The sequence below is a fragment of the Sapajus apella genome, unplaced genomic scaffold (assembly GCF_009761245.1).
Source record: "Sapajus apella isolate SASKATOON/1434 unplaced genomic scaffold, GSC_monkey_1.0 scaffold25, whole genome shotgun sequence".
Lineage (NCBI taxonomy): Eukaryota > Metazoa > Chordata > Mammalia > Primates > Cebidae > Sapajus > Sapajus apella.
Window position 1 is genome coordinate 17642852 of NW_022436965.1, and position 22453 is coordinate 17665304.

At 35.7% G+C, this 22453-nt stretch overlaps 1 protein-coding gene and 1 non-coding gene across 9 annotated transcripts in view; both read right to left on the reverse strand.

The window, feature by feature from the left end:
• DNM3 (dynamin 3) overlaps window positions 1–22453 on the reverse strand; it is a 549446-nt gene that overhangs the window by 48512 nt on the left and 478481 nt on the right. The gene's annotated exons all lie outside the window — the stretch shown is intronic.
• On the reverse strand, window positions 4283–4389 carry LOC116560344. The gene has a single exon (XR_004272927.1). It is a non-coding gene; the product is annotated as a U6 spliceosomal RNA (small nuclear RNA).

The window sequence follows — 22453 nt, forward strand, 5'->3', positions numbered from 1 at the left end:
CCCCTTCCAAAATTCATGTTGAAGCCCTAACCTGCAGTACCACAGAATGTGACTATATTGAGAGATGGGGTTTTAAAAGAAGCAATTAAGTTAAAATGGGTTCATTGGGGTGGGCCCTAATCCAATATAACTGGTATTTTTACAACGAGAGGCAATATGGACATGGGCACACACAGAGGGAAGATCATGTGATGACACAAGCCAAGAAGAGAGGCCTCAGAAGAAACAACCTGACAATACCTTGATCTCAGATTTCCACCTTCTAGAATTGTCAAATATGAATTTCTCTTGCTTAAGCCACCTAGTCTATGATAATTTGTTATGGCAAACTAATACAGCGCATAATCAATTAATCAAAATAAAACTTATTAACAAGATATTTTTCATTCTTGTAGAAAGTATTGGAAATTTATACTAATAGCACTTCATATTTGGGAACTAGCCATGTTTCTTTCTCTTGCCAAATTGCTCCGGCTAGGACTTCCCATACTATGTTAAATAAGAGTGGAGAAAGCAGGCATCATTGTCTTGTTCCAGTTCTTAGAGAAGAAGCTTCCAACTTTTCCTTGTTCAGTATGATGTTAGCTGTGGGTTTGTCATATATGCCCTTTATTGTGTTGAGTTAAATTCCTTCTAATTTGTTGAAAGTTTTTATCATGAAGTCATGTTGAATTTTATAAAATGCTTTTTCTATATCTATTGAGATGATTATATTGTTTCTGTTCTTCATTGTGTTGATGTGATATACTGCATTTATTGTATTGTATATGTTGAACCATCCTTGCATACCTGGGATAAATCCCATTTGATTATGGTGTATAATCTTTTTGATGTGCTGTAGGATTCAGTTTGCTAGTATTTTGTTGAGAAGTTTTGCATCTATGTTCATCAGGGGTATTGGCCTCTAGTTTTCTTTTTTTGTTGCATCCTTGTCTAGTTTTTGTATCAATGTAATGCTGACATCAAGGAATGAGTTTGAAAAAATTCCCTTTCATTTTCTGAAATGGTTTGAGAAGAATTGATGTTAATTCTTCCTTTAAGGTTTAGTAGAATTCGGTAGCAAAGCCATTTGGTCCTGGGCTTTTCTTTATTGGGAGATGTTATTACTGATTCAGTCTCATTACCAAATTGTTACTCTGTTCAAGTTCTCCATTTCTTCCTGGTTCAATCTTGGTAGCTTGCTGTGTCTAGAATGTATCCATTTCTTCTAGGTTTTCCAATTTTTTGGTATATAATTGTTCATAATAGTCTCCAATAATCCTTTTTATTTCTGAAGTATCAGTTGTAGTATTTCCTTTTTTGTGGTATCAATTGCAGTGTTTCTTTTTTTTATTTTGAATTTTATTTATTTGGGTCTTTTTTTTTTCCCCTAGATTAGCTAATGATTTGTCAATTCTGTTTATATTTTTAGAAAACTGACTTTTTGTTTCCTTGATCTTTGGTATTGTTTTACTCTCTAGTTCTGCTCCAATCTTTATTATTTCTTTCCTTCTTCTAATTTTGGGTTTGGCTTATTCTTGCTTTTCTAGTTCCCTAAAGTGCATCATTAGGTTGTTTATTTGAAATCTTTCTACTTTTCTGATATAGGTGTTTATTGCTATAAACTTTCTTCTCACTACTGATTTTGCTGTATCATATAGGTTTTGATATATTTTCAATTGTTTCAATAAATTTTTAATGTACTTCTTAATTTCTTATTTTATGCTTTGGTTGTTTTGGAGTATGTAGTTTAATTTATACATAATTGTCCAGTTTCCAAAGTTCCACTTGATTTTGATTTCTAGTTTTATTCCATTGTGATAAGAACACATATTTCATGTGATTTTGATTTTTAAAAATTTGTTGAGACTTGTTTTGTGGCCTAACATATGATCTAGTCTGGGGAATGTTTCATGTGCTAATGAGAAGGACACATATTCTGTAGCTGTTGCATGGAATGTTCTGTAAATGTCTGTTAGGTCCATTTGATTTATGGTGCAGTGTGAATTCAATGTTTCTTTGCAGATTTTATGCCTAAGTGATCTATACAATTCTGAGAGTAGAGTGTTGTAGTCCCCAGCTATTATTGTATTGAGATCTATCTCTCCCTTTAGATCTAATAATATTTGCATTATATAGCTGGGTGCTCCAATATTAGGTCTATATACATTTATTATTGCTATATTCTCTTGATGAATTGACCCTCTCTCTTTCTCTCTCTCTCTCTCTCTCTGTGTGTATATATATATGTGTGTGTGTATCATTATATATATATGTGTGTGTATCATATATATAGACACACATTATATATATACAATGACACACACACACATATATGTATCTAGAGAGATAAGCAATTGTAAATGTATATACATATCATCTTATATATATATTAGTTATTATATATATATATATATATATATATATATAATGACACAATGACTTTCTATCTCTTCTTCAGTTTTTGACTTAAAGTCTATTTTATCTCACATATGTATGGGTACTGCTAATAAAAACATACTCGAGACTGGATGATTTATAAAGAAAAGTGGTTTAATTGACTCACAGTTCAGCATGACTTGGGAGGGCTCAGGAAACTTACAATTAATGCAGAAGAGAAGAAAATATGTCCTTCTTCAATAGCAGCAGTAAGGAGACGAATGAGAGCCAAACAAAGGGGGAAACACCTTAAAAAACCATCAGATCTTGTAAGAAGTTATTCACTATCATGAGAGTAGCATGGGGGAAACCACCACCATGATTCAATTACCTTCCACCAGGTCCCTCCCACAACATGTAGGAATTAAAAGAACTACAATTCAAGATGAGATTTGGGTGGGGACACCCTGCTCATTTTGGGCTTCTGTGTGTGTGGAATATATATTTTCATTCCTTCACTCTCAGTCTATGTGTATCTTCATAGGTAAAATGAATTTACTGTAGGCAGCATATAGTTGGGTCTTGATTTTTAACCATTCAGCTAGTTTATATGTTTTAACTGGGGAATTTAATCTACTCATATTCAAGGTTATTATTGTTAGGTGAGGACTTAATCTTGTTATCTTTTTTGTTTTCTCATTGTTTTATATATCTTTTGTTTCTGTTTTCCTCTCTCATTATTTATCTTTGCAGTTTGGTGGTGTTCTGTCATGATAAGATTAAATTCCTTTTCCTTAATAATTTGTGTATCTGCTCTATGAATGAGTTCCATACTTTTGCATGTTTTTATGGTAGTAGCATTATTACTCTTTTGCTTTGATGTACAGGATTTCTTTAATACTTTTTTGTAGTGCTGGTCTAGTCGTGATGAATTTCCTCAGGTTTTGTTTGTGTTGGAAAGATATTATTTTTCCTTCATTTCTGAAGTATAGATTTTCTTGGTATACTATTCTTGGCTAACATCTTTTCTTTTTTTTCTTTCAGTGCTTTGAATTTATAATCCCATTCTTTCCTAGCCTATAAGGTGTCTGAGAAATCTAATGTTAGCTTAATGGGGATTCCCTTCTCTGTGACTTAACACTTTTCTCTTGCTATTTTGGAATTCTTTGTCTTTGACTTTTGACACTTTGACTATAATGTGAGTTGAAGAAGACCTTTTTCAACTTAATATATTTGGGGTTTTGAGTTTCCTGGATCTAGATGTCCATATTTCTTCTAAGAAATGCAAAGTTTTTAGCTATTATTTCATTAAGTAAGGTTTCTATGCCTTTTCTCATCTCCTCTCCTGAAATTTTCATATTGTGAACATTTGCTCAATTAATAGTGTTCCAATGTGTCCTCTAAGGCATTCTTAATTCTTTTTTCTTTTTTTTCCTGACTAGGTTATTTCAAAATATTCATCTTCAAGTTTAAAAATTCTTTCTTTCTTTCTTTTTTTTTTTTGACATAGAGTCTCACTCTGTCACCAGGCTGGAATGCAGTGGCATGATCTCGGCTCACTGCAATGTCTGCCTCCCGGGTTCAAGTGATTCCCCTGTTTCAGCCTCCCGGGTAGCTGGGACTACAGGCACTTGCCGCTATGCACAGCTAATTTTTGTATTTTTAGTAGAGTCGAGGTTTCACCATGTTGGCCAGGATGATCTCGATCTCCTGACCTTGTGATTCGCCTGCCTCAGCCTCCCAAAGTACAGGGATTACAGGCATGAGCCACCACACCTGGCCTCAAAATTTTTCTTTTATTTGATCTAATCTATTGTTGAATCTCTCAACTGTATTTTTTATTTTAATTATTAAATTCTTCATCTCCAAAATTTCTGTTTAGTTCTTTTTTTAATAATATCTATCTGTTAAATTTCTCATTCAGAAAAATATGAAATGCTTCCTGAATCTACATGTGATCCTTGTGCAGGGGCTGTGTTAATATTGTCTATATTTTTTCAATTTTAGAATATGTGCTATTGAAGTGAGCACCCATGGATGATTTTCTAACTTTTGGGTTTTTCAGACATTCAGCTAGTTCTGATATTAACTTACCAGCCATTTGATTGATCATGAATATTTTAATGACAGAGACAAGACTCTTCTCCCTGAAATCAGATGAATTTGCTAATAATCAACATTTATTGAAAAGTTTTTTGGAGAGCTAATACTAAATTTATGAATTAAATTGATATTGCGGAAAGCCTGTGGGGTTTTCTTTGTGTTTGGCTGTTTTTTTTTTTTTTTTTTAAATTAAGGACTGCTTTAACATGTTTATTTATTTAGTTTTTACTTTTTTTTTTTTTTTTTTAGAAAAAGGGCCTTGCTCTGTTGCCCAGGCTGCAGTCAAGTAGTATGATTATAGCTCACTTGAACTTCTGGGATCAACTAATCCTCCTACTTTAACTTCCCAAGTAGCAGGGTTACAGGTGCATGCCACCATGCCCAGCTAATGTAAAAAAATGTTTCTAGAGACAGGGTCTTGCTATGTGTCCCAGGCTGATCTCAAACTCCTGTCCTCAAGCAATTCTCCTTCCTAAGCCTCTGAACTAGCTGAGATTATAGGCATGAGTCACTTTATCTGGTACTAGCATGTCTGAATGTATATCCATTGAAGGCTGATGTTACCTGGAATATAATCCAGTTTTTAAAGCCATTACTCTTATGAAAAATCCTGTATCTTTAAAGATTATGAGGTCTCATATACAGTGTTTGGTTGTTTTTTACTCTTCTCTATGCACTCATCTACAGGATGTGCAGCTCACAGATTTGCTTGCTATGCAGTATTTAGTTATAAACAGGCAAAACTTAGAACAGGCTTTACATAACTATCTAAAGTATTGTTTTCTCACCTTGGGGTTTATGAATGTATTTCTGGGGATAAGACACTTTCAATAACAATTTAAATATTTTTCTTTCATTTTATTATAATCTTTTAAAAATGCAATGACCTCAATGTCTACATTATTATCATTTCATGCATGAATACTTCAGTTGGTATTTCTAAAAGATAAGAATTCCTTTTCAAAAATCACAATGACAGTGCCATTATCACATCAAAAATATTTAACAAGAATTTCTTAACATCAATGACTACTTTAAAAATATTTTTAAGAAATTTAAAATACATGTAAAGGTAGATAGAATACAGAACAGTACAAATTAATCTCTCATAACTCAACTTCAGCAATTCACCACATGGCCAACCTTGTTCCATCTATACTTATAAACTATTTTGAGGTAAACTCAGACATCACCTAATTTTATCTGTAAATATTTCAGTGCATATTCCTAAAAGATAAGACACCTTAAAAAACATAAACACAATACTATTTTTATTATCTAAAATTAATAAATTTATATACAGTTCACCTAATAAGTTTACCCTATATTTGGGGAGGAGCCCATTAACAGGCCAAAAACAATGTGTCATAAAGATAGCATGTAATATGAGCCAAGTGGTATGATAGAGCCTCTAAATATAATTGGCTTTTCAAGAGAGAAAAGTTTTCCAGAGGTTTCTGGCACAAGGCAAGGCTATGGAAAGAAAGTAAGTGAGACTTGGCCTGGTTATATTGGGGCATGCAGACCTTTAGAAGGCATCTAGGTGAGGGGAAAAAAAGGAATGGAGGTAGAAATTCGTTTGATGTGTTTAGTAAAATACTGGGGAGGGCATGGCAACAAATATGTTGAGTAGAATATGTGGCTGAATTGCAAAATGAGTGGTCAAACTGTGGAGAACTTGGGCTAGACTAAGGAGATGAGATGAAATGTGGTGGGCTTGAAAGGTCACCAGAAAGGATGTACTCAAGCAATATTTTAGGAAGATTAATATGGCAACTACAGGCTGAACTTATTTAAGGAGAGTGAGAGTGAAAGCAGGGAGATCAATTATTGTCTTTAGTAAGAAGCTATGTGTAAAGTCTGAATCAAGTGGGTGGCTATAAAAATGGAGAGGTAACAGTGAATCATAAAGGCATTCTAAAGAAGAAATTATTGGAAAATCATGACAGATTGGATGCAAAATGTACCAAGAAAAGAGTAAAATAATATGCTCAGATGTCCAGCCTTGAAGACGGATATGATGACTTCATTGATTGAGGTAAATATACTGAGGCAGAGAAATTGATTTTTATGGAAAAAAATGAGTTTATTTTAAAGTAAACTGTGTAGATGCAAAATACTTATCTGGTGGCAACTGCAATTACAGAATGAGCATTCAGGAGTCACAACAGAAATGTAGATTTAGAAATCTTCCATACAGAATTGGAAGCTGGAGCCATATGAACAGAAAGCATGCTTAAAAGCAATAAGTGTACAGGGAAAACCAAATTTGTCTTTGTGTTTAGCAAAGTGCCTGGCCTAGTGTGAGTACTCAGTTAATGCTTTCAGGATGAAAGAATAAATAATAGAATGAAACAAGAGAAGGAGGAAAGTATTTGGGGATGGATATTCACAGTTAAGGAGGTAGAAAACTGCCAGCAAAGGAGACCATAGGGAGTGAAAAAAAGGTGGGAGGAGTTCGACCATCATGCAACATCCCAGGCTGCCTCAGGTAAAAAAGCTTTCAAGAAAAATGCAGTAATTCACAGTGCCAGATGTTGCTAAAAGCTAAATAGAATGAGGGCTGGCCAATGGCTTTGTCTGAACAGTGTAAGAATCTTTTGCAGAGCTTTTCTGTAAGGATGGGGGTTTGTGGGTAGGATTAAGGGGAGGCCAGAAGCTAGGTTAGGAGGGTGAGGTGGAGAATGTAGAAAGGGGGCAGAAAGAAAGCCTAAGTCATACTGTGAAAGTTTGGCAGAAAAATGAAGGGAATGGCATGGTATTTATCAAGATATCAGGATTGGGTCAAAGATGTTTCTTTTAGGCCAGGGAAGCCATGTGTATACATAAAGTTTAAAAAGGAACCAGAAGACAAAAGACTAAAGACATTAGAAATAACAGCAAACTATGAGATTCAGTATGCCATAAATGAGAAATACTCAGAAAGATTCACTTTCTATGCCATATTCCAGCTATAACAGACCTTTAGCTATTCCCAAATCAAACCATGCACATCACAACCTGGTGTCTTTAGCCATGTTGCCCCTTTGAATCTGAATGCCCTTTTGCCTGATATTTGATTGCTAAAATCTTTTCATTATTCAAGACCTGGCCTAAATAATCCCTCCTTCCTAGACACTCATAGCTTATTAAATATTTCTTATTGTTAAGACTTTATATTCTTTTAATGTATTATTGTTCATTGCTTTCTAATAGGTATTCACTACATTCTAATGTATTGCACACAGTTTGTATTCAATTGTATTTAATAAGTGAAAGTAGAATTTTTCTTTTCAATGATTTAAAGGAAGAATAAGAAGAGAATGGTGGAAGAATGCTCAGCTAAGTTAAAGGTATCAGGCAGCTTCTTCTGGTTGGCTTCTGTATTCTCCTAAAAAGGTGACATTCTTGCCTATAGGAAAAGTGAGAGACAGATGTGATGAAAGATCATTTTTGGAGCAGGTGTCTGGCTAGTCAACAAAGAGGTGAGTAAAAGGAGGGCAGGATCTTATAAGTGTTGGGTGTTTGCAATGGGTCAGATTTTGCAGCAAGTTTTCTTTTACTAAGTGTTCATGTTTGATAGGACAGAAAAAGCATAAAGACCTAGCATTGATGACTTATGTAGAGAGCTTCACTATAATCACTAATAAACATTAAACATGGAGAGGTGGCTACTGCAGAATGATGTTGCAGACAACACTGAGATGCCAAGCAGAGAGCTCAGGGTAGGGAGAGAACCTAACAGTACTTGTCAGGTCAAGACCCTCAACTTGGCTGCTGGGAGAATTACCTGGGATGGTTTTATAGACTACTGATACCTGGGTTCCACCCTCAAAATTGTGATTTAATTGGTCTGGGGTGAAGCCAGAACCATTTGCATTTTTTAAGTGCTCCAGTTTGAGAACCCTGCACTAAAGGGATATAGATCTGGGAAAAGCAGAGGAGTTAAGTGATTGAAGGTTCTACTGAGGATAGAGTACAGGGTGAAATAAAAATGCTATTTATGGTCTCAGGCCTGAAAATTCCCAGGAAAAAAAGGGTCTGACTTAACCTAAAAGAAAGTATCTATGTTTTAACATCCAAGTGTGATTTCAGCTAGTTTCTACTAGACAGACATCACTATTGTCTGACAGTCATAATTGGCACTAAGGTAGGCAGACAGTTGAACGGGAAAGGAAAAGTTATGAAGCTTTCTTCTTCTATTTTAAAAAGTAGCCTTCTTTCTTCTATTTTAAAAAGAAAGTTGCCTCTCCCAGATAAGGCTTACTGGTTCTTTCTGAGACCCAGTGAAACTGAGAACAAGTGTGGATGGGACATAGGATGCTCAGGAAATCCCATAGTGGGGGAGACCCAAGGTCAGCCACCCCAATAGGTCTCAAGAGGCATCCTGTGGGGGAGCTCAAAGCTGCTCTCTGACTTCTGTTGTAAAAGTCAGGTATAGTCCCAGTTTTCTTAGTAGCCATTTGTGGCTCTCATTCATAAATCTGGCTAAAAGATTTCTGAATTCATTTACATTTCCTGCCAGTCCCACCTTTTGGGACTAATGAGTTCCACAAGTTTATAACCTGCTGTGTGAAGTAGATTTCCTTTCATTCGCCCTAAACTTACTGCACTCTGTTTTAAAGAGTACCTTCCTTGTTCTAAGAAGAAAAAGTAAACAGAATTATAAGATGGAGATAGATTGGCTAAAGTAAGCAGGGCAGAAAAAGAACAAGGTGTTACAAGCAACCACAGACTACCTTAAATCCATAGTGTAGTTTTAAAAGGCAAACAGGGCTGGAATGCATGATCCTGAGGGGAGCTGAGTGTGCTACACAATAGCTCCATTGTTCTTGGTACTGGTTAGACCTCTGCAGGGGCTCTGCATTCTGCTTGGGATTCTACTGCTCAAATGAAAGAAAGAGCTTGAATGTTTAGCAGATATTAAGAAAACGGATTAAAATACTGGAAGCAAAACCAGTATGTGGATGTTTCAGGTTATAGAAAAGAAAGTTATTTCATATAAAAATAGTAGGATACTATGTATAAAGTGAAAAATAGTTGTTTTACATTTGAATTGAAGCACAAAGAGAAGAAGCTAAAATGCATCAGGTGATGATTTAGCTTTGCTTTAAGAAGGAACTTCCTGACAACTATTTTATATGTAAGCCCAAGTGGAGACAGAAAACTATACATTTTTTTTGTTTTGAATGTTCATAACTCCAAAATGATTTGGGGTTCATATTGCCTTTGTACATCTCTCAATGGATTATAAAGATACCTAAATGAGTTATTTATCCAGAGGTAATATCGAATTAGGCATCTTACACCATAAATAAATTTGTGAAGATATTAATATGCATACTTTTAAAAACTATAAGGAAACAACTTTAAAAAAATATCAATTTTAGTGTGCTAAAGTAGACTAAATAGTAGACTAAAGTATCTGTTGCATTTTTTTTCCTCCAAGGTCATAGTATACAGATGATTATAGAAAAGTCTTGTGTTTTAATGGAAAATAGGGCAAAGGTTATGTGCAACAGGAATCCAGTCATGTGGAGCTTGCAGAACGCAGGTTAGGCTCATAAAACTGCTCATTAAAATGCTGTGTTCTGAAGCAAAAGCAAATAAATGAGCTCAGGGAAAAGAGCCACAGAAAATTGTCTAGAAATATTTCCATGAAAGACTGTGAAAATAGTCCTTCCCAGTCATAAGAAATGTGCAGATATTGCTTTTACAAATAGCCCACACTTAAAAGACTTTTAAATACCTTCCCTGAAATGCTGGTTTTGACCTTCTGCCAAGAGCTACTTAATGTTTTTTGTTTGTTGTTTTTTTTCTGAATAGACTGTATGGTGAGTAAAAAATAAAAAGGCATATATACCAGAAGTTTTTAAAACAGCATGAGAAGAACAGTTTGGTTATTAACTCCTACTCCAAATTCTAGTTTAAACTCAGTAAGTTCACAAGTTCCACAACGGTTTAAAATGCCAATCTCAAATTAAAAATATAAAGACCAAAGGAAAAAAATCTTCAAGATTTTCAGGGCTCCCTGACTCTCTACACTTTACTATCTTACAGTAGAGAAAACATAGATTGAGGAATCTAAAAAGAAGTAATAGGAAGGCTTGCTGGCAAAATAATGAACAGCAAGAAGACTTCTAAGAAGACAGCCCCAAAGCAATTCAGACAGACCATGCTTACACAACGGCTGGCTGGTCTGTACGGCCTCAAGCCAAAAACAACAGCCAGCAGCTCCCATCACTTATAAAGGAAACTGTACTACTTGATGCTGATTAAGTGTGTTTGGGGTGTGTTTTTGTGTGTGTGTGTGTGTGTTGTGGGAGCTGTTCAGATGCCAATCTGATTTTCAATATAAATTCAGTGATGCCCCAGGCCCTGTCTGAGCCACCAGAGGGGCAACCAGGTGAAATCTCAGGATGCCAAGTAATTAACCAGAGTGAAGCCAGCTCACAGAAAACAGACTACTCCAGAAAAAAGTACAAGTAATGAGTCATGTGGTCTGCAACACCGACTACTGCCTGTGGCTTTTTTTCCTTGCACCATTTCCACAGTGTGTTAGAATCAGGAAGGGGGACCCGGAAAAGAGTCAAGAATGAGCATGGAAATTTTGTGTGCTTTTTATTATCTTAAGTAAAAAGAATTACCAGTGGCAACATTCCCTTTATACTTCTACAACTTATTTTATCTCAAGAAAAGCAGTCTGGAGCTGGCTTGTGAGAAGCAATGAATCAAAATGAGAGAGACTCCTTCTAAAAGCCAGGCTGGAGCACAGCAGGCTTCTGGCCAACATTTACTCGGCTGTTTCAGTCAGGTTTCGCTGCTGTTGTTGCTGTTTCATTCTAGTAGGGGAGGGAGCTGACTGAGAATCTTGCAGAGATTTGGCTAAAATAAAAATAGAGCTATTTTGTAAAGCTAAACCAACTCACATCCTGTGAGATAGCCTAGATGTTTGATAAACCACATCTTGGCAACAACAGCTCATCTCTGAGTTAGCAGTAAAAAAGATTTTCCTAATTCATCCAGCTCTAAACAAAATAACCAGCTTTTCTTTCTTCCCACTGGTGTTTGACACATCTTATTCAGGAATAATTATTTCTTTTACTTTAGTAGATTTTAAAAGCCAGCATTGTTATTTCCACAGTGGTAGTTTACATTTTTACCTACATGCACACACACAAACACGCACATTCTTGCACAAGTTAGCAGGATTTAAAGCCTCTCATTTTTTATTCTTGAAGTCCCAAAAGGGAAACTGTTATTCATGTGCCAAAGAACACAGCCATTCATTATTATTTTTTCTTTATTTCTCTCTGTATACCTTCCCAATAGGATTAAAAGCGGTCTGGGATGTAGGGTATGAGGGCAGAGGAAGGAGAGGAATGGGAGTTAGAAAAAGATGGCATTTTAATAGCCTCTACCACACTGGTTCAGCACAGTAGGAACCTTGTGCTTCAGACTCAAACTGTTTCCTTCCTTTTCAGCCTTGCACTTGGCCCACTTTTCCTGAAGCCATGCATTGATGTCTGTGGATAGAACTGGGAAAGAAGGTAACTAATAAATGGCCTTTCTTAGACTATGGGAGGATGGAGAGGTCTAAGGAAACCATTACAACACTATCTTTGATTTGTAAAATAATTTTCAGCTTGAAATAATTTGTCTTATTAAAAGGTTTAAAATTAATACAAAGAATTCCTGTATATCCTTCACCCAGATTCTTAGAATGTTAGTATCTTACAAAACTACACAACCATGATCAAGATCCAGAAATTGACATTGTAATACTATGGCCCAGGATCTAATCCTCAATCATATATTACACTTAGTTATGCCTCTTTAGTCTCCTCTAATTTGGAGCAATACTTCAGTCTTTTTTCATCTTTCATGACCCTAATAGTTTTTTACAGTATTGACCAGTTATTTTGTACAATGTCCTTCAATTTGATGTTTCCTCATTACTTCAGGTTGTACATTTTTGGCAAAAACACCCCACATAAATGGTGTGTCTTTCTCAGTGCATTGCATCAGGGGATATGTGATGTCGATCTGTCTCATTACCAGAGATGTTAATTTTGATCAATTGGTTAAGATGGTGTCTTCCAGTAACATTTCTATTTCCTACTTTGAAATTAATAAGTATCTTGTGGGTGATATTTGAGGCTATGTGAATATCCTGTTTCTCATCATACTTTTACCTACTAATTTTAACATCTATTGACCCTTAAGAGAAACAATTATTACTGTGATGTTTTGCAAATGGTGATTTTTAAATTTCTATCTTCTAAATTAATTATGAGGAACAGCTTTCACTTCTCCATGCAATTACTCATTCAACTGTTTATGACAGTATGGCTTCTTATTTTATTCTATAGATTATAATCTATTACTATCATTATTTTATTTCTGAAATTGTCCCAGATTTAGTAGTGATTGGGAACCTCCTGTAATTTGCTTCTTGTATCTTTTTCACATGTTCCCCATAATGTTTGGAGCACTTTTTACTTTCTGGCACCTTTTGAGACATTCCAGGGTCATCTTGTACTTTTGCTGCTCCAGTCCTGGAATTTCTCCAAAGATCCTTGGCTCCATTTATTGGGAGATAGTATAAAGTAACCTTATCTTTTTCTGTGAGTCACAGTGAGTACATAACTCTCCTAGAGGTAAAAAGTCACCAGCATTTGGGTAGAGAGAAACAAAGGTCCTGCACTTCCAGTGTTGTAGGGGTAAAGTTTTCACAACCATAAACTTTAATATAATAATGCCTTTCCCAGCTCAGCCTTAATTGGAAATCCTTGCTTAGGTAATGATCTGGAATCACGTAACAGAACATTCAAGATCAACAAAGAAGTTTTTAAAAATTCTGAGGTATCTATGGCTCTTTTTTTACAAATTTAAACCCAGTCAAGTTTTCAGTATGTTTAGCAAAGTGTAACGGGTTAAAATAAGTAAATCTTATATCACAATGTTTAATGTTTTTTTCCTGATTCTTTTATAAGTCAGAAGTGACCAAAATATGGTTAAACTTTTACATGGTGTGCCCAGGCACGGTGGGCCCAGGCATGGTGGGCCCAGGCATGGTGGCTCACACCTCTAATCCCACCACTTTGGGAGGCCAAGATGGGTGGATCACCTGAGGTCAGGAGCTCGAGACCAGCCTAATCAATAGGGAAAAAACTTATCTCTACTAAAAACACAAAATTAGCTAGGCGTGGTGGTGCATGCCTGCAATCCCAGCTACTCAGGAGGCTGAGGCAGGAGAATGCCTTGAACCTGGGAGGCAGAGGTTGCGGTGAGCCAAGATTGTGCCATGGTACTCCAGCCTGGGAAACAAGAGCGAAACTCTATCTCAAAACAACAAAACTAAACTAAAAGCTTCTACATAGCAATGTAATTAAATTAAGTGCACAATAAGCTGTTTAGTATTTGTGAGAAAATAAAACTGTTCAGATGGCTTTTAATCACTAGACACTATTCTAGTTGTTTTAATATTGGCTTAGGCTTACATAAATGTTTAACCACTTCTTTGTCCATGTTCCTTCTGGATCATTTTCCTTTTTCCTAAAGTGCATTTTTTTCCTGTTCCTTTTACCTCTGATGGCAAACTGTTTCTGTTGTCTGAAAGTGTCTTTATTAGGCCTCACTTTAAAATAATCCTTTAACTAGGTATTCAGCTCTAGCTTGTGTTTCCCTCTGCACTTTGAAGATTTCTGATTTCCACTTTTGCCCTTAAGAAGTCTGAACTGTTGTTCTTTAGTAGTTGATGTATTTTTTCTCTGGATGCTTTTATGGTTATCTCTTTGGCTTTGGTGCTCTGCAATTTCATTATAATGTGTGTCTGGATGTTATTTGTGGTGTTCCTAGATCTTAGAATTCATGACTTTCATCAATTCTGGAAACATTTTAGTCATTCTCCTATTCGCCTCTAGAATGATAATTAAACATATATTAGACCTTCACAGCCTATCCTTCATGTCCTATATGCAATCCTATCTTTCCATCTCTCTGTATTGCATTCTGGGTAATTTATTCAGTTATATGTCTAATCGTGTGCAGGAGCTGGTTTATACAGCTCATGAGAACCAATTGTACACATCTCTTCCAAGTTCACTGACATCACACTGGTAGCTTAAAATTGGCTACCTATGGTGGGAGCATTCACACCATGGAAATTAACAAATGCTACACAGGGCTTTACCCTATCTGGACAGCTGCTTATTAAACATCTATCAGCATACCACTGTGTAGAACCTATTTTACAGAGTCTCTCTCTAGCTGTTTAATCTGTTTATAAAATTTTAATTTCAATAACTGCAATTCATTTTTAAAGTTCTATCTGACTATTTTAAAAATATGCCTTGTCTTTAAAAAAGTGTTCCCTTCTCAAATTTGTCATTTGCTCTTTTATTTCTTTAAACTTTTTAAACATAGTCCAAAATCTTTTCTATTTGTTATTCTCTTGACTTACTCATGATGGCTTTTTGTGTGTGTGTGTGTCCTTTTAAATGTTGGATTGTGGATTCATGTTTAGCTGGGCTTCTATTAGATCTGATTTGAGGGTGTCTTGCTCCAGAGAGTATTTATGTTTCTACAGGCTCCCAGAACTGCCTCCAACTTCAGTTGACTTTAAGTTAATTCCTCAGCTTTGGTTCTGCTTGCCCATGTAAATGATACAAATTTGAACCTCAAATTACAGAATGAGGAACCTATAAAAATGGATTCTCAAAGACTTTTCTCTCCTTTCATTCACAATGCAGGCCCAGACACATAACTTTCCTCATTTTCTCCTTTTACCAGCAAGTGGATTTTTCTTGATTCACCATTTTCACTTAAGGTGTAGCTCTTGAGTGTCCTGTAGGAGTCTTGGTTCCAATTCCCCAGTCTGTTCTGGCTGAGGTGTTTTCTCCTATCTCCATATGTCTAAGTATACCCAAAGCTCTTTGTGCAGTGATAGCAAATGCCCCAAGGACAGCTGTGGCTTCACCACAGGCCAACCCTCTGCTTTCCAGCTTTTTTTTTATTTCCTTACCCAGGAATTTCTCATCCTCCTGTGTGCTCAATCAGGAATTTACAACACTTGTCACACTGTCCTTAATATTCCTGGATACTCTGAAGTCAAGATAGCTAGTCTAAAAAAAAAAACCAAAAACCCCTAGAAATCAAAGTTCACATGTCTTTGTGGACTTACTACACATTAGAATAATGAAGATTTGAGAGTTTTCATTATGATAGAAGCAGGAGGAAGATAAGGGGTAAGGTCCCCAGAGAATCTCCCACTGGCCTGACCTCTGAGAGGACAGGGTGCAGCATGGGGAAGTTGGTGCCATTTGCAGTAGGGAGGAGCCTGACCTCTCCTATTCCTGCGTGATAAACCAACTGGGATTCAATCTGTGAAAGGGGGGTCTGTTAACAGGAATCTCTCTTACTTCGCTGAGAGTTTTTTCCTTTTCTCCCAATAAAATCCATTCACCCTCATTCTTCAAAGTGTCTGCGTGCCTAACTATTCCTGGTCTTGTGACAATAACCCAAGAACCCAGTTTTTTCTACAACATTTTGTCCTTGGCCTTTTTTTGTCTTCAGATATTCTTTAGCAAAAATGTCTTCTCTCTCTCTTTCTCTCTCTCTCTCTCTGTCTCCGTCTCTGTCTCTGTATCTCTCTCTCTTTCACACACCCACATTTATGTTCTAAGTACCTCTATGAGTTAGCACTATTATTACCTATTTCAGAGTAGTTACAGATCCTTACAAAACTCTCTGTGAACCATGAGTAAGTGGAATCAAGGGTTGAAACTGAAAGCAGTTTACATCCGAAGCATTCTTTTTGGGCAAGTTTTATTTGGGCTCCGTATACTATAGACTTTTAGTCTTCTTTGATACAGATAATAATACTGTATACTAGTCATATAAATATGAATATATACTTTGTATAAATATAGAGGAATACGGTTTTCAAGTTGTTTTACTCATGTAGTTTGTTTTGAACTTTAGACAAACTTCATGATATAAGTAGACTTATTATTTGCTTTTTCAAAAGCTAAGAGTTAAAAAGGTTTTATAATTTTTTCTAAGGCCATACAATAAATTGAGAGCATTCATAAAATGGAAATTCAAGTTTCCGAGCTCTAAGTTCAGTGATCAATAAGCATAAATCAATGAGGAAAATTGGAACATTTTCCTATATCTGTGGGGAAGAACGTTCTGTTGAAATAGAAGAATCTGTGATTAAGTCAGGGGACCATATGAATACATTTCAGGTAGGGGCTCTTCTGTATATATCTTTACTTGTTTTCAACATTAGATACAAAAATGAATAAAAGCTCTGAAAAAAAACCCTTAGCTTTCTGAGTGCTTTTAATACTTGTCATATTATTTTCTATCTAAAAATCTTAATTTCATTATTAGTGAGACAGGGACAAGACTGGCATAAACTTTAGGACTGTTGTGAAAAAGGAAGTTTGATTATAAACCAGTAACAGCCAAATCTATATATTCCACGGAATGTAGAAAGAATGTATGAGAGAGTGATCTGGGTTTTGATGGGCAGGAAGATGTTCATCAGGTATAGAATAAATGAGAGCATCTTGCAGGCAGGAGAAATTATACATGCAAAGGTGCAGAGACAGGGCAGAGGATGGTATACCTGCAGATATGGCTGCTTGGTGGATGGAACATCAGGGGTGTATGCAGGTGGCGGAACTGTGAGGAGAATGCCTTGAGGTAGGGATTTGAAAAAGAACAGACACCTCAGAGGTCCTCCTCCACTACGCTGAATGTAGAACATTTAGGAAAGTGAAATGATCCGATCCCTATCGTGTTTGCTTGTGCCTATTGGAAAGGATTTTCAAGACCATTTGTTTTGCTCTTAATTTTTATATACTTAAGTCCTCCAAAGGATCTGGATTACTCAGAATTCAGAGGGCAGGTGGTGGATATGGGTCTTCCAGAGAGCAGACATTAATATATTATAAACCAGAGGCCCAGGGTATTGATTGTTTTGAGCTGTATCTTCCAAACATGCACCAGAATCACCAAAGGAAAGAGGTAACAATTTTTTCTTTACCACTGTAACTACTGGAGATGAGGCACTGGTATTTCTAAAACCACAGGTATACCCTAGACAGCCTCAAAAGACACACCCTTATTGGTTCAAATATATTAGCTAAAGGCAAGCAAGTACGCTAAGGTGCTCAGCTGCTCAATTTTAGTAGAGTTTAATTGTTTATATATTTTTGAGTTTTTATTTTCCCTGAGGGTTATGCTGTAGTGATTTAGGAGCTCTTTAGTTCAAATAAATTCTCTAACACAGAGAGCTGACACAGAGGACTGGAATGTTAAAGGCCTGCTCATTCCTTGCCTATTTCCAATTAACACTCATATAAAAAGGAAAAAAAATTCACATCACAAATAGTCAACTGAAAAATATAAGAACTTCAGTCATTGAAATGACTTTTTTTGTCTTGAATGCAATGGCAATTTTAAGATACAAACTCTACCTTCATAGGCAAATCCCTGCAAACCAATAAACTGGAATTTCTTCATGAATTCTTACCACTCACAGTGAGATTTGTAGTGACAGCTTTAGGTTCAAAAGTGCATTCCTGTTGTAACTGGACTGCATGGGATCATCCAGTGGAATGAAGTCCAGTATCACACACACAGCTGTACTCTGAGATGTAATTTTAGACATCAGGATAATGTATGTTGAAGCTGTGTAAAACCACAATCCACCAGTGGATTGCAATGCCTTTTGGCAAACTGTTGTTTATTGTATTAGTCTCCTTTGGCTGTACAATGATCTGGGAAACTGAAGGATAGGAATTTGTCACTTAAGCCATTCATCCTCAGCTGCCAGGAGGTGGGCACATTCTGACCTCTGGCATTAAAGCTGGGCAGAGTTCCATATGCCATTCTACGACGAATGTAGACACATAGCTCCAATAAAGACATCCTATTTAGCAATACAGTGTAAAGAAAACTTCACAACAATTGTTTCAATATTTTCTGTCCATTTTAGTTGGGTAGATGTCTGTTTTCCTTTTACCCATGTACAAAATAAAAGGGTGTCTTGAAATGGTATATTAGGGTTTGTTTCTACTCTAGCACTAACTTGAAAACACCCGAACTTATTTTCCTGAAAACACATAAAAACTCCTAAGCTGAGACCTGATGTATCAAGTTTCAGCCTGAAGAATTTTTTTTTGAGCCAATGGTTTATGCAGAAAATGCTGACAGATGTTGAACAGCCTCAGCAAAGCAATTTTAAAGGGAGTCCTGGGCAACAGACCATGTGGCTGCTTTGGAAGTGCTAAATTCTTATTGCTAAACAAGCTTACTTTTAAAAAATCCTAGCATTCATTATAATAAAATTTTAACAAATATCTGGAGAAAACCATCAATTATTCTATAGCTGAAGGTTTGGAACTCACTAGTTCCCATTTTGTGTGTTCATTCTCTGGAACACAAACAGTTCTTAGATTTATAATTCTAAAAGGTCAGATAAGAGTCATACTTCGGGAATCGCAACTTTTGAAGCAAAAGGTATAACAGATACCTAATTTTTAAAAATTGCCATGGAAAGTCTCAAAAACCAAGAGAATATAAATGGGTAAACATTTCTGGCACTAAATTTTCCTTCCTAAGATACTAAAATATGAATCAGGAGAACTATAAACAACGTAGGTCTGATCAGAAACAACTGAATGTTTATAAGTGTACTATAAGGGTTGCAGACTTTCCCAGGAGGGTAATAATTTAAAGGATTTCAGTGAATGCAAATGAATTTCAGTGATAAGAAAGAAGAAGAGGTGAATAGTACTTTTGTCTCTGGGAGACTTGGAATTTCAGACAGTCTCCATTTTGGATAATTCTATTTAGCCTGCCTACATTTTCTGATGTTGTTTCAGTTGGGAATGATAGAATGATATTCCTTATCCTGCATCCTGATCTGTTCAGCAGTGTCATGCTATGCTGTTAACAGCCGCCTGTCTCCATGTATATGCAGATAGATGAGTTCCCTGCTGATATAAAAAGATTATATGAATTGTGTCTTGTGTAAAAGAGAGCACTTTTAATGTGAGTGAGAACTGGAGCTTTTTTCCTTCTTCTATGATCCCGTTAGCATACCCCAGGCTCTGATATTCTGAAAGATTATCTAGATGCTTTATTGCATTGCTGGGCTTCTTGAAGAACTGTTTTACATTAATTTTTTCTCCTAAGCTAACTACAGAATTTCCTTTCTTCCTCTCTAGTGATACCATGATAATTAAGTAATCTTTGAAAAGGCTGAATATTACCTAAATGATCAAATGGTACAGAATGTTGGTTTAAAAAAAAAATCAAGCTCTCTGTGTTCATCAGCATATTAAGTCACTAGCTGTAAGAATATTTCACCTACAAGACAGACACACACATACACACACACACACACATAAGATAAAATGGAAGAGTTTGAAAAATGTGAGCGACTTTGCAATGTTATTTACTATGCCAAAAAGTTCTGAGGAAGGACTGAAACTCCAAGTCAACTGCCACTAATCATCCAGAAGGAAGACTTTCATTTATTATTCTCTTTGATGGAAAAAAAATCGATAAAGTGATTAGTTAAAAGTATATATGTGTACATGCCTAGTAGGCTTATGAGGTTTGTACAATTTAAAAAAAGAATAAGCATTTTTATTTCCAGAAATTGATATCAATTTAGCATTTCGTATGTGTTATACAGACACACATAGCATGGTATACATGTTTGGTGCTTTGGTATATTTCTTCTGACTCTCCTCCTGTGTCTTTTGGCCTTAGCATGAGTTTTCTATACACATGAGGACTTGGTGTTTCTTTGTTTTTAACCCCTGGCATTATAGGAATCCTCTTCACATATCATTGTATAATTAATATGATTTTTTTACATAATCACTCAACCATATAACCACTCAATTCAGAATAATAAATTCTAACGGCAAAAATAGTCTTTGGCCAAATTGATCCAATTAATATGTGGATTCTTTAGAAGCTTACTGAACATTGTCTTCATTTGTTTCATTCTAGTGAATTCAACTCAGGGGATGAAGTTTGGGAATTTTTAAAATCTCAATTTAGAAAATGGATATTTGATCATGTATTGCTATATTCACATTATCTTGAAATGAAATTCAGAACAGGATATTTTATAATCATTTTCTTATTAACATATGCTAAAATTAATAACAAAGTCCAAGACTATATCAGATTATAGCCAGTAGAATAAATAAAGATGGATTATTTATTCTTAGGCAAACTAGGAGAGAAAATGAATCTCTCTGACTGTAAAAGCTGTCTCTGTACTTGCAAAGAGTCTAATAATGGCAGCAGTAATCACTTATTGAGAAATTCCAAGTGCCAGGGACTGAACTAAGGGCTTTATGGATTTCATTTTCTCAGCTAATCATTTCAAGAATCCCCAAAAGGTATGTTGCATCCCAGTTTGCATATGAGGAAGTTGAGGCACAAATGGATTTAGTGATTTGTCTAGTAAGTGTAATAATAGCAAGGATTCCAAACCTTAGAACCATTAGAAAATAGTCGGTAAACAGTACTTTAAATGGATGATCAAATGTGGTGGAAGAATCTGTAGAGCATCCAAGCGGGAAAGAAGACTAGAGAAGTGCAAAGGAAAAACTAATATTCCTGGACATGTCTCTGGGGGCAGGAACCCCTGACTCTGGAAGTGGTGGTCTCAGAAGTTTATCAGAAAGTGCTCTGTTTGGGATACCTTAGATAATATAAATTACATTATTCATTTACTGACAGTGCTACTGGGAAGATGTGGTTCAGGTGGGACTGGTCATACCTTTTCAGAATTTGAATTTACCATTTACTAGCTTTTGAAACTGGGTAAATCATGTAATCTTTCCAAGCCTTGGTCTCTTCCACCACAAAATGGAAATAAGGACTCCAGCTCAGAAATGTTTGTTGTGCTAACTGAATGAGATTTTTTTTTTTTAAAGCACCAGAATTATGCCTGGCATATATTTAGGAATTTAACAAATGCTAATTCCCTTGTCTCTTTTGTACCTAAATACATGTAAATTTTACCACATTTTTTATATGTTAAACAGATAACACTAGCTTTTCTTTTTATTGGGCTGCTTCTTTCCATTACTTTTCTGGTTTACATTTATGTCAGTAGAAAAAATACTCCGTACATAGATGTGTGATAAATTTTGGTAGAATATTAGAATGAACACAGGCATAGGAATCAGAAGACACGGATCTGAATCCCGGCTCTATCACTCATCCATTGAATGATACTGTACAGGTTATATTAATCAGCAGTCTATCTAATTCCCCACTCCTTTGTAGGTGATCTATCTTTCTGGCTTCTTTTAGTATCTTTTTTTCCTTGGTGTTCTGTAGTATCACTATGATGTGCCTTGCTGTAACTTATTATTACGTATCATTTCTTAAAAATACTATTTGAGAATTGTTTTGTTTCCTGATTCTAAGAATTGTTAGACTTCAACAATTTTAGAAAGTTCTCAATCTCTCCCTCCTCCTCCTCCCTTCTTAAAGTACTTTTAGTATACATAATTAAATTAACTATACTCCCTGGTTTATGGCACATTTTCATCTGTATACGGTATCATATAACACTATCTGCCAACTCAGCCCCTGCCTCTCGCACTCAAAGTAACTATCAGTGAGAATAATTATCATTCCCCTACATTCCTTTCATTATGTTTTTAATGCATCTATATTTAGTCTTAAAGAGTTATTTTTAGTTTCATAAAAAATATTATATATAATCTTTTACCTTTATTGCCAATTCATGCATACTGTTGATCATACTAGAGTTCACTGGTTTGGGATGCTGTATAATACCCAAATGTGTAAATAAACTACAATTTACTAATTTGCCCTTCCATTGATGGCCATTTAGAGTATTTCCAGGTTTTTCACTATTACAAACAGTGCTGTTATACTGCTTTTCCCCATTCTCTCTACTGTTTCCTTCTAGAACTCTGATTAGAAATATGTTAGA